At 38.3% G+C, this 14,101-nt stretch overlaps 1 protein-coding gene and 1 pseudogene across 1 annotated transcript in view; both read left to right on the top strand.

Annotated features, from left to right (window-relative positions):
* The window catches only part of LOC103347276 (uncharacterized), a 366,450-nt gene that overhangs the window by 280,643 nt on the left and 71,706 nt on the right, over positions 1 to 14,101 (top strand).
* Positions 3,315 to 3,422, top strand: LOC127489453 (U4 spliceosomal RNA; annotated as a pseudogene).

Here is a 14,101-nt window from a genome sequence, read left to right as displayed (position 1 = left end):
TAGGCTGAATTCATCTTGTACATTTCATCTGATTTCATATCGTAGATCTATTTTCAGACTTCTGAGGAATATCCTTACTGTCTTCCATAATGGTTATACCACTTTACATTCCCACCAACAGTGTATTAGGGTAACTTTTTCCCTCACATCCTTACCAGCATTTTATTATTTTTTTGGTTTTTGGGTAATAGACATTCTAACTGAGATGAAATGAAACTTCATTGTGGTTTTCTTTGCATTTCCCTGAGGGTTAGAGATACTGAGCATCTTTGCATGTGTCTCTCAGCCATTTATATTGCATCCTTTGAAAAATTTCTGTTCATGTCCTTTGCCCATTTCTTAACTACATTGTTTTCTTGTTGTTGTAGTTGAGTCCCTTCAGGTCTTTATAGATATTGGATATTAACCCTTTATCAATTATATAGAGTACAACTATATTCTTCCATTCTGTACGTTCACCTTGCTGCTGAGTGTTTTCTTTGCAACACGGAAGCTTCTTTGCTTTTGCCTCTTTTTTTCATTGCCTGTGCTTCTGAGGTCTTTTCCAAGACATCTTTGCCTATGCCAATGTCTTGCAGAGTTTCCCCAATGTTTTCCTCTAGTAATTTGATAGGATCAGGTCATAGATGTAGATCCTTGATCAATTGTGAGTTGATTTTGTATAGGGTGTTAATACAGGTCTTATTTCATACTTCTGAATGTAAAGGTCCAATTTCTCCAGCACCATTTGTTAAAGAGACAGTCTTTTCTTCAGGGATTGATTTTTAGCTCATTGGTTGATTATGGATGCATGGATTAACTTCTGTGGTTTATGTTTTGTTTCTTTAGTGTACATGTCTATTTTTGTGCCACTTCTAGGCTATTTTGTTTATAACTGCCCTGACCCTGTAGTACATCTTGAAATCTAGTATTGTGATGATTCTGACTTTATTTTCCTTGTTTAAAATTTCTTTAGCTATTTGAGGTCTCTTGTGTTTCCATACAAATCTGAGAATAATGTCCTTGGTAATTTTACTGGGATTTCATTGAATCTATAAATTGCTTTGGCTAGTTTGAACATTTTTATGATATTAATTCTTCCAATCCACAAACATGGAAGATTTTTCCATTTTCTTGTGTGTGCTTCTGTTTTTTTTTTTTCTTTAATGTTTTATAATTTCCATTGTGGAGATCTTTCACATATTTAGTTAAATTTTTCCAAGGTATTTAATTTTTTGGTAAACATGTTTATAGCATCAACTTCCCAAGGGTTTCAAGGGTTATATTTTGATACAATATTAAAATTATAAAAGGCACTGTTTTTTTATCTTTTATTTAATGAATATAAATTTTCAAAGTACGACTCATGGGTTACAATGGCTTCCCCCCCCATACCGTCCCTCCCACCCACAACCCTCCCCTTTCCCACTCCCTCTCCCCTTCCATTCACATCAAGATTCATTTTCAATTATCTTAATATACAGAAGATCAGCTTAGTATACCTTAAGTAAGGATTTCAACAGTTTGCTCCCACACAGAAACATAAAGTGAAAAATAATAGATGATTTTTTTTAAATGATGATGAAATCAGATCAGACCTATTGTCATGTTTAATCCCAGTGAGAGTCAAGTTGGGAATTGATAATTTCTTTTTTTTTTTTTACAGAAGATCAGTTTAGTGTACATTAAGTAAAGATTTCGATCGTTTGCACCCCCATAGAAACACAAAGTGAAATATACTGTTTGAGTACTCGTTATAGCATTAAGCCTCAGTGTACAGCACATTAAGGACAGAGATCCTACATGAGGAGTAAGTGCACAGTGACTCCTGTTGTTGACTTTACAAATTGACACTCCTGTTTATGGCATCAGTAATCTCCCTATGCACCAGTCATGAGTTTCCAAGGCTATGGAAGCCCCTTGAGTTCTCCGACTCTTATCTTGTTTAGACACGGTCATAGTCAAAGTGGAGGTTCTCTCCTCCCTTCAGAGAAAGGCACCTCCCTCTTTGAAGACCTGTTAAAAGGCACTGTTAAATACGCATCCCAGATAATAATTCCTGTCAAATCATGTGAAAGTAGATATAATTATAGATGTGAATTTTAATTACAAATGTAGATATTGATTTTTACTTTTTACTATTGAATTTACTATGGTATTTTTGTTTAAATTTTAAGTCATTCCTGACATGAGTATCATAAAATTTGTGGCAGTGAAGAGTGTTCATAACTTACATTCCTACTTTCTCTGCATTCTGATTGATTCAAACCTAGACATGGAAGGAAAGGTGAGCTTTATATCCCAGAGTTATTAGTCTTGGTGCTTAGCAAAAAAAAAGACTCTCTTCTGTTGCTGCAGTACCTTGTATCCTTACCTAGTCACTAACAGAGCACAGATTTTGTGCTAAATTTACAGTATAAATGAGGGCAGACAAGAACTCATGTTCATTTGTAGGCATCCTAAAAACATCCTAAGTACAACACAAGGAAGTATGGTAGCTCATTTACTCCTCCCCATATCTCCAATCATGTGAGTCATTAATAAATCCCATATAGAGGAACAACTGAGGAGGGGTCAGGAGCAATGCTCTAATATTTAGGCATTTTTCTTTGTGGAGTAGGCTGAATCCTTGTCAGCCTAAATTCAAAGAAAGCACTCTGTCCCAGAAAAATAAGAAGACTTGAAAAGTGATCATACCCAAATTGTTTCTTTTAATTTTAGAGAATCACTTGTGTGGGACCAGCATTGTGGCAGAGTGGGTAAAGCTGTTGCCTGCAGTGCTGGCATCCCACATGGGTGATGGTTTGAGACCTGGCTGCTCCCTGTCCAATCCAACTCTTTTCTATGGCCTGGGAAAGCAGTAGAAAATGGCCCAAGTCCTTAGGCTCGTGCACCCACATGGGAGACCTGGAAGAAGCTCCTGGATCCTGGCTTCAGATCAGTGCAGCTTCCACTGTTGCAGCCATCCAGGGAGTGAACCAGCAGATAGAAGACCTCTCTCTGACCCCTTCTGCCTCTGCCTCTCTGTAACTCTGCCTTTCAAATAAATAAATAAATAAATATTAAAAAAGAGAATTTCTTGTGTCCAGCTACAGTCACCATATTAAATACTGAGAAAAATGTGAAAATTTTGAACATTGATTAAGGAATTCCTCTCATATGACATGGGTATGACTATATTGTAAGAACAATATGTATTAGTACATGTTTATAGAATATTCCTGCAGTGGTTTTAGAGTTCTATGGACTTCAATTTTGTAAAATGATGCCAAATTGTTTTATTTACTTGTTTTCTCAAGAGATATATCAATTATTTTTCTTTGAAGTGAAGAGACAGTTTTGCACAGTGGCAGTATCATAGCCAATGAGGTTTATCTGAGGCGCGATTATTGCTAATTGAAGTCAAGAAACAAATTGTAAATGGTTGGAAGCAATTCTGGTAGGTGGTAGTTTGCAATAACCAGTAAGGATGAATGAAAATACTTATATATAGATAATGTTACAATTTTAAAATGCAAATGAAGTGGAAGATGCATTTCAAAATGAACATTTTATAAATGGTTCAAAATGAACATTATAAATTCTCTCCTTAAAATGTATTTCACTTTATAAACTGTCACTTCTTATTCTCAAGACATTAAACTGTGACATGCTTTTATTTGGAAGCAAAGAAAAATGTTGCATTTCACAATATTGAAAACATACAACTTTAAGTTTTGTTGAACAGTTTGCAATAGTTGTACTTAAGTTTTTAGGCATAAATATATTTTCTTCATGATGCACTATGATAGATATATTATTTTAAAGGTAGTGGAGTATATGGGGTAAGTGATCTAACAAATTTGTTTTCATTAGAGCAAGCAACTTGCCCCTGTGTATCTAAACTTAGACTGAGTTTCATATCACAACATAATTTACCTTCTGTGCAGGAAAAGTAAAGGATGTTAGATTTAAAATCACAAAATAAGACAGTCCAATTTACTTCTGGTTCTCAGTGATATATTAGTGTGGTTTATAACACCATGCATTCATGAAAGCTAGATTTTTATTCAAAAGTTCACATTTGTACATTTTTTTGTTAGCTCTATTGGTCTAAAATTTTCCTAAAGGACACATTTTTTTAAATATATGTTCATATGTGTTTTCTGCTGTAATCAATTTCTAAAGTATATACACTGACAAAAAGAACTACACAAAGTACGCTCATTGAACAAGGTATATCTTTGCTAAATTTAAAGATGCTGGCTTTACCCTCTATGCCACAATGTCGGTGATGAGTACTTGTTTCTTTTTTTTTGTAAAGATGTATTTATTTATTTGAAAGGCAGAGTTACAGAAAGGCAGAGGCAGTGAAAGGGAGGGAGGGAGGGAAGGAGGGAGGGATAGAGAGAGAGAGTGTGTGTGTGTCTTCCATATGCCGATTCATTCCCCAGGTATCTGCAATGGCTGGAGCTGCACTGATCCAAAACCAGGATCCAGGAGCTTCTTCTGGGTCTCCCTAAGGGGTGCAGGGGCCCAAATATTTGGTCCATCTTCTACTTCTTTCACAGGCTATAGCAGAGAGCTGGATCAGAAGTGGAGCAGCTGGGTCTCAAAGCAGCACCATATGGGATGCCGGCACTGGAGGCAAGCAGCTTTACCTGCTATGCCACAGTGCCAGACCCTATATTTGGTTTTGAGTAATGTTCATCTGCAGTTTTCATAGGTTTTATCAGAAAGTGTCATTTGGTATTAAGATCTCAGTAAAAAATAAGAGTGGGGATAAGAGAGGGACAAGTGGGGTGGGAGTATGAATGGGAGGGCAAGCACAGTGGGAAGAATCATCATGTTCCTAAAGTTCCAATTATGAAGCATATGAAGCTTGTAACTATAAAGCTTTATAGTTCAGCATACACTCCTACGGACTTACTTCTAAGGGTACAGTTAAAAACTTGCCATAGGACCCCAAATCCCCTTAGGCTGCATGGTAAAAATACCGTCATTTTTTAACACTTTATTTTATTTATTTGAAACACAGAGTTACAGAGAGAGGTAGAGATAGAGAGGTCTTCCATCCCGTGGTTCACTCCTGAGATGGCTGAAATGGCCAGAGCTGCACCGATCTGAAGTGTGGGTGCAGGGGCCCAAGGACTTGGGCCATCTTCTACTGCTATCCTAGGCCATATCAGAGAGCTGGATCTGAAGAGGAACAACCAGGATTGGAATCAGTGCCCATATGGGATGCCAGCACTTCAGGCCAGGGAATTAACTCACTGCGCCACAGTGCCAGCCCCAAAAATACCATCTTAAGTGTTAAAGTGATCATATGGATAGGGTTGAATGGTAATAATAATAATAGAATCCTCACAACAGACTCATAGAATGACAATCACTTTAAATAGCACTCTGACCTCAGAATCATCCCTTAAAGCATTCTGGCCTGGCTGAAAAGCACAGGAGAACATTTCAGGCATGGAAAGCCAAGACACTGTGGCAAAAAATCTCCTACATAAAGGATCTCGGTGGGTGAGACCCCATTGGAAAGAGGTGGTCATCAAAGAAGGAGGTACTTTTCTCTGAAAGGTGGAGAGAACTTCCACTTTGCTTATGGCTTTGTCTAAATACTGGTAGCATTTGTGGATTCAAAAGGCTTCCTATTTCTAATGTTGTGCTTAAGAAATTTATATTCCTTAAAACATAAATTTAAAAAATAAAAGCAAAAATTAGCCTTGAGTTATCATTGATGTCATACATAAAGAGTGTTATTTATTAAATTAAGAGTCACCATGCACTAACTTCTCATGAAGGTCCTCTATTCAAGGAATTGTATTATTACTATGTATAAGTGTTCACAAAAGATGTATCATTCTTGGGTGCTTGTTTAAAGTTAAGTTTCTAAAAAAAAAGAAAGATTTGAAATTAACTATAAGATGCAATTATTTTGAAAAGTTCTTGTATCAACAATCAAGGAACTGTTTTTTTTTATGGGAATTGTTGAACTTTTTACTTAGTATAGAGTTGGTCTTTTGTGTATGCAGTTAATCGAAAATGGAGCTTAGTGGAGAATGGGACAGGGGATGGGAGAGAAAGGAGGGGGGGGTTGGAGACCAGGTGGGAGGGTGGGTGTGGTGGAGAGAATCACTGTATTCCTAGGGTTATACTTATAAAATGTGCTGGATTCTGTCCCGGTTGCCCCTCTTCCAGGCCAGCTCTCTGCTATGGCCCGGAAGTGCAGTGGAGGATGGCCCAAGTGCTTGGGCCCTGCACCCCATGGGAGACCAGGAGAAGCACCCCGCTTCTGCCTTCGGATCAGCGTGGTGCACCAGCCGCTGCACGCCAGCCGCGGTGGCCATTGGAGGGTGAACCAACGGCAAAGGAAGACCTTTCTTTCTGTCTCTCTCTCTCTTACTGTCCACTCTGCCTGTAAAAAAAAAAAAAGATTGTAAAATGCAGACTGCTAGAACAAGCCAACTCCATGATCACATTCACATATGCTACATTATATGCACTTCAAATTGCAATGCAGAATGAACGCTGCATATTCAAATGGCTCATATATAAAAGGAATATTTAAAACCCAACATACATACTCTTATGTATTACACTTCCCTATGTTTAAGATACTGAGAACAATTTAACTCTGAATATAAAAGTTGAGTGAATTTGCTACTGTTACATTATTAGACTGTAACAACTTCACTAGAACTTTAACGGTTATAGCTACCTTATGCACATCTGTTAAACTAAAAGACAGAAATGATTTTAAACTATCCTTTCTTTGTAGATAGTAAATATAAAGAATGCATAAAATACAGTAAGCACTGCCTGAGCTAAACAGTACCAAAAACACTGTTGGATTTAAAAAGTCAAAAACCAATAAAAATATTAGCCTAAAATGGAAAATTTCCAAACACCAGTGTGTGTAAAAATGTTTAAATAGGGATGTTACTTCAAAAATCCCTTTTTTTCTATTTGCAGCAGTTTTAAAGGGCAAAAAGGCTGGCGCTGTGTCTCAATAGGCTAATCCTCTGCCTGCGGCGCCAGCACACCAGGTTCTAGTCCCAGTCGGGGCGCTGGATTCTGTCCCGGTTGCCCCTCTTCCAGGCCAGCTCTCTGCTGTGGCCCGGGAGTGCAGTGGAGGATGGCCCAAGTGCTTGGGCCCTGCACCCGCATGGGAGGCAGGCACCTAGCTCCTGGCTTCAGATCAGCGTGGTGCACCGGCCGCAGCACGCCGGCCGCAGCAGCCATTGGAGGCTGAACCAATGGAAAAAGGAAGACCATTCTCTCTGTCTCTCTCTCTCACTGTCCACTCTGCCTGTCAAAAAGAAAAAAAAAAAGGGCAAAGAAACACCTGCAGTTGAGGTAGCAAAACCAAATTCACAAACTTTGGACTAGGAAACATACTCTTCCTATGTTTTAACAGCATCTTCTATACAATATTGATTCTAATTTCAGCAGACTTTTTAATTCATGTGTTATTGTATAAAAATTTAAAATACTGAAAATGTTTCTGTTAAAAAATATTTAGTCCTCACAATTATCTCACATTCAAAATACAGAAAAATCTCAAGTCACCATATATTACATAAAAGTATAAGCTATACTACATTTGCAAAGGTAAATTTCTAGAAGTTGAGGTTAAGCCAACTGCTACTAATGGTTTCCTTTAGATGGTGCTTGCTACTGTCTCTCATCACTTTTTACATAACAGGATTTAACAGAGCATGAGTTTTGAATTTTAAATCATATCACTAATAAATGAAAATTCTATTCTTGATGCAATAAATGTAAATGCAATTTAAGTGTAACAGTATTTTTCATGTAGTCAAGAACTGGTGAAGTAAACAGTCAAAAATTCAAAGTAAACAACAAGCCATAAGCATCAATACTATTCTTTGCAAGTGCATTTATAATAAGAATTTTATTTTCAGATTTTTAAGGATTACAAATTCTCCATTAAAATGCTAATTCTAATATTTTGTTTGCATTTTTCCTTATTGCTATCATAAAAAGAAATGGAGCTATATTAAAAGACCTCCTACTCGGCTCTGTAGTCCTGTCTTGGGAAAGAAAGAAACTTACAGGTCCCATCAGTGCAAGGAGAGGGAATTCATTTTGGGTTCTGCTGGCCTAGTATAGGCAGGGCATGAGGGGCAGGGCACGCGGTGGCAGTACTTCTCCCAGGCCAGGCTGTACTTGCTCTGGCAGCAGTGCTCATCATGGGCCTTGTGATGCAGGAGCAGCACTGTGAAGTAGATGACATAGAAGTAGGGCAGCGTGTGTGAGAAGCTGCATGGATGGACCAAGCCAGCACCATCAGGAGATCACCCAAGTAACTGTGGTGGCGGACAAAGCCCCACCATCCAGAGATGAGGAGACATTTCCATCGAAGTATGAATGGTTTTCAAATGTGCCAGCTTGGGATCAGTCCGGTTTTACCAGAATGCATTTTTCCTGAGAATTTGCGCATCAGAAGATCACATACCCTGAGAGTTTCAGAACAATAATTAAAGAAGCCAATGGCCAAGACACTTCATTAAGATGATGGACTTAGTAAAAGGCTTAGAAGCTGTAGATAAATGACACCCACACCAGATCTCCAAAAGCCAGCATGAATCCGAATCCAACACAGATGATATCCATGGTGTCACCACTGCTTCCTCATTCCAGAGAGTATCTACCACATATAAGAGCTGGAAACTGTTAGCCAAAATCATTTACAAGGATGGAGCAGCACGGTTGTTTAATTTCACTTCAGTCAAAAGCAACACCAAGTTAATAAGCACCCATCCAATCAATCCAGGGTGCAATTCACAAAAGTATTTGAGATCAAAAGTACCAATTCAAGGATTTAATTCATGGCCAATGAAGAAATCATAGACAACATTTCCAGAGCTGGCAGGTGACAATTCTTCTCTGGGTGCTTTCAAAGAGCAGAAAACACAGTGGCTGTGAGCACAAACTGAAGGAAATTAGGGTACATGTAATGGAGCTCCAGGCTCCAACAGCTGATGTCAGGAGGAATGCGTAGAAACCATTTAATCTGTTCTTGAGTCTTCTCCCATTAATAAGAGGCATTCCTTCTACAACCTGCCCAATTGGCAGTAGGTAGAACAGAGCTTGAATGAAAAACCAGAGGAGGTAGACCCCAAACACTCTCATTTCCCAGAAATCATCCCAAGCTGGCAGAGGAGGAGGGAAGTTGAGAAGACTGAACTCATCCTGTTTACACATCAACAGCAACAGGAAGAGGAAGACAGGCAGGCCAATCATGATGAGGAACACACCAGGGACTCCTCTGAACTCCAGGTCCTCTGTCTGGGTGGTGCTCACTTCATAGGTCCTGAACAATGCAGGTCTTTTGGTAACAAGTTTTTCTTCATTAAAATCTGTTTTTTTAATTTGATCTCTTCTAGGATGAAGGCTATACTGTGTAGATACGTAACTGCTCCTTGTGGTAAATGGAATTTTCCTGTGTGTTCTTATCAGGCAGCTCATTCTTCTCCACATTCCACTCCACATGCTCTGCTTCCCCATTGTATCTGCTGATGCTATTTCCAAATGGCCTCAACACCAGAGGAGTCAATTTGACTTCCAATATTTCCCTCTTTGTTTCCTGAATGTCAGGCTGGTGGGAAGTGGAGGCAGATCTTTGGGAACTTCTAGGTGGTCAACCAGGGGCCTGGGAGTGTGATCTTGACTGACTCCCTCGACTCCCTTTGCTCCCCCACCATCTGGAGGGAGAACTGGAGGTTGAGCCACTTTTATTTTGCTTAAAAGTAGTTAAAGGCTTGATGTCACTTTCCTCCAATTCCAGCTCAGTTCCATGCTCGTATTTTACAGTGTATAGTTGAGATTTGTCATCGTGGCTCAAAATCTCCACTTCATAATAAAGTGAACTCTGGGCCACCGACCTCTTACCACTTCACCATCTGCAAACTTTCTACTTGGCGTTTTCTAATAGCCTACAGCAAGCTCCAGTGGGAACTCAGACTATGACAGGGAAGAGTCCGCAGCAGCAACTCCCTGGCGGTTCTGCATGCGTGACACTGCCTGCCGTGCTCTCCTCCATATTCTTTTTTTTTAAAGATTTATTTTATTTATTTGAAAGACAGAGTTACAGAGAGAGGTAAAGACAGAGGTCTTATATCTGCTTGTTCACTCTTCAGATGGCAGCAATGGCCAGAGCTGTGCTGATCCAAAGCCAGGAGCCAGGAGCTTCGTCCAGGTCTCCTATGTGGTGCAGGGGCCCAAGCACTTGGGCCATCACCTATTGCTTTCCCAGGCCATAGCACAGAGCTGGATCAGAAGAGGAGCAGCCAGGACTACAGCCAGCACCCATATGGGATGCTGGCACTTCAGCCCAGGGCTTTAACCCATTGTGCTATAGCACTGGCCCCAGGATTTATTTAGTTATGAGACAGAAAGAGCTACAGAGAGAAAGGAAAGACACACAGAGAGATCTTCCATTTATTGTTTCACTTCCCAGATGGCTACATATCTGAGACTGGGACAGGCTGAAGTTAGGAGCCAAAAGATTCTTATGGTTCTCCCACAGGGGTAGCAGGGGCCCAGAGACATGGGCCATTTCCATTATTTTGGAAATCTATTTTAAAAATAATTACATAATATTTATTTTAAATAAGTTCACACAATGCCTAGATATAAAATGCATTGTGGGCCGGTGCCGTGGCTCAATAGACTAATCCTCTGCCTGTGGCACCAGCACCTCAAGTTCTAGTCCTGGTTGGGGCACACTGGATTCTGTCCTGGTTGCTCCTCTTCCAGTCCAGCTGTCTGCTATGACCCAGGAGTGAAGTGGAGGATGGCCCAAGTGCTTGGGCGCTGCACCTGCATGGGAGACCAGGAGAAGCACCTGGCTCCTGGCTTCAGATCAGGAAGATCTGAAGTGGCTGCAGCGGCCACTAGGGGGTGAACTAATGGAAAAGGAAGACCTTTCTCTCTGTCTCTCTCACTGTCCACTCTGCCTGTCAAAAAAAAAAAAAAATGCATTGTGTTCTGTCAGATTATAACTTCCTTACACACACAAACAGCACCTTGCTTATAGCATGGAATTAAGGTAATCACAGGATCTCTGGCATGATTTGCCCACCTTCAATCTCCAACCTTCAATGCCACTGCAGAGAGCTCTTAAAAGGTAAATTTTATCCAGTCACATACTGCTTTACAATTCCATCAATAGCATTTAGATTAAAATGCAAATTCCTGAGTTTGGCATACTAGATCCTCTAATATCTTACTCTTTCTAATCTATCTCCTATTTTCATAGAACTATGTGGCTTGAGCTATGCTGAACTGTATGTACATGAGTTGTGTACTTCACTCTGCTGTCCCTAGGTGTGGGACTATATGTCTCATTTGGCACAGTGTGTCCATCTTTTTTCTCAGTGAATTTCACTTCATTCTGAAAGGCCAGTCCAGACACATCACTTTCTTCTAAGAATCCTTTCCTGACCGGAGACTAGTTAGGGTGACTCTTTTGTACTCTAAGAGCAAAAAGATGTTTGAGTACTTATCATAAGATACCATCAGTTTTGAAGCCTCCAAGAGGATTATTTTCTTGCTTAGTGGCCTCAGCAGATGGCATATGGCAGTAATTAAGGCATGTTAAATAAATCATATAAAGAATCAAGATATTAAGGATTAGAACTGCAAATACATGATAAAACACTTTCAACTTAACCTTACATGGTAGACTATGAAAAATATTTGAAAGGAAATAAGCTACAGAACTATCTGAATGTTTATGTAAATTATCTTTAAGTTTTTGTTTTTTATTCTTAAGCATAGGTTCCTTAGGTAAAAACAAACATAAGGTGATTTTTTGAAAATTAATTAATTTAGAGATGAAACAATAACTACAAATTTTAATAAATGGAATACAGCACTTTGATAAAACAGAAGCCATAGAAATTAATGTACAATGCAATCATATTTATGTACATAACATGAAGCAAATTACTTAAATTCACTACTTCTCAGTTAGATGCTATTCTTCTAATCCTAACTTTTCTATGAAAGTAGCAAACAAGTAGGAAACTAGTTAGAATAGTAAAATATTACAAATATCTACGATCTTGAGTAATAAATATTGGTGCCAATTTTGAAAGCATTTCAGAAAATGGTTAATTTCCAGAATTAAGTACTATTAATCAGAAACAGAAAATAAAACATCTATATGGAGCACAGCTTTGTGATTCTACCTGAAAATAATCTCATTATAGTTGGATATCTATAAATTTCAAATGGTGAAAATACTAGAAAGGAGATTACAAAAACAAACACCTCTGGATCTCCAGAGCACTTTTCAATGAGGTGCAGAGTTGACTAGACATAGTAAATAAGGTTAATGCCCCAAATTTCACTTAAATAGGTTATAGAGATTCTGTAAACAATTAAAAATAAACACACACACAAAATAACTGTTTATAAATTCTATGTAGGGTTGTCATATGGCTAGCCCACTGTAGGGGACTATGTAGAACCTGAGATCCTTTGTTGGAGGATGTCCAAATGTCAGTCTGTATAGGTCACATCATCTATTGAAGCCAATTCTCTAGAGAGAAGTGTGTTGAAAATAGTGTCTCATCTTTGATAGTGCAGTCCTCTATGAAGATTTTCTTTGTCTATCTCTCCTGAAAGCAAATCTCTAAATCTTTTGTTGGAATGAAGAATCAGCAATCATGTTGTTGAATAAGGTTGTTGAAAGGAATAAGAGTTATGCTCCTTAAATCCAAGCAACCACCATAGCCTTCACAAATTTGGATCAAAAATTCTAAATTAGCTATAGAATTCTGTTTTAGTCTTGCTGTTCCTTGCAGCATCCAAAACTAAGATCTTCTGACTTCTGTTTGTTTCTTTCCTCTTCTCTCTGCTCCAGCACAATATGGCTTCTTAAATGTCCTAAGGTATAGGGGAGGTAGCTAGAGGAAATGCACTTATCACAATTCATTTAACCTAAGGGTACATTATTTTTATTTTTATATTTTACAATTGTTATAACTTAAAATATTAATTATATATTTAGTAGTGTTATACCAAAGCTAATGAAATTAAGTACAGACTTCTGTTAGAAATTTCCCATTTCTTCTTCCAACATCAGTAAAATGGTGTCAGGTCTCAAAAATGGAGGCTGGGTAAAGAGGAAAGAAAGCAGAAAAAGAAAGAAAACAGAGTTTCTGAATAATTTGTTCCATATTTATTTCTTCTTTCAAAAAATACCTACATCTTCTGCTTCCAAATACCTATATTAGGCACTACTTGGTATGGTATAATGATTTTTCTATCCATTGCTGGAATCTTTATAATTAAATATGCCATTTAAGAAAACTTGCAAAAACTAGCTATACCAAATGCCAGCTCCTCAATTTTATTTTTAAAAAATAGTTCAATATCCTATTAGTTCTTTTTTAAAGATTTATTTATTTATTTGAAAGTCAGAGCTACACAGAGAGAGGAGAGGCAGACAGAGAGGTCTTCCTTCTGCTGGTTCACTCCCCAATTGGCCGCAATGGCTGGAGCTGTGCTGATCCAAAGCCAGGAGACAGGAGCTTCTTCCAGGTCTCCCACACTAAGTATCCCATCAGTTCTAATGTATGGTAATATTAAGTAGGAACAGCATGGAATACCTAATGATTTCAAGAATTTGTAAGGCTGAGAAAATTTTGATCAGTGTAATTAAAAGTTTTTCTGTGAGACTTCCAAGAAAAGATGAGAAAAGCTCCATTTATTACACACTAATTTTTCCATATTTTAGGTATGATAGAAGCCTATTTTTACACTTTCCTGAATTTGATAAATAATGAAATACTTTCTCTGAGATTTTGAGTAAGGAAATTAAAACAAATATTATTTTATCATTAAATGCTTTTAATTTAAAAAAGCTGTAATAGTATATAATTATTATTTGGTTTGTGAAATAGTTAAAGTGATAAAAGTGTAAATATCTTCAATATTGGATATAACTTTTCTATGAGCTCTGAAAGAAATCTTATTTTTCAAATTAAAAATATCCTGGTGCCGTGGCTCAATGGGCTAATCCTCCACCTAGTGGCACCAGCACACCGGGTTCTAGCCCCGGTCGGGGCATCGGATTCTGTCCCGGTTGCCCCTCTTCCAGGTC

The sequence above is a fragment of the Oryctolagus cuniculus genome, chromosome 15 (genome assembly GCF_051225735.1).
Source record: "Oryctolagus cuniculus isolate XC-2025 breed Fujian yellow rabbit chromosome 15, ASM5122573v1, whole genome shotgun sequence".
Lineage (NCBI taxonomy): Eukaryota > Metazoa > Chordata > Mammalia > Lagomorpha > Leporidae > Oryctolagus > Oryctolagus cuniculus.
Note: the sequence above shows the minus strand (reverse complement) of the source record. Positions and strands in the feature narration are given on the sequence as shown.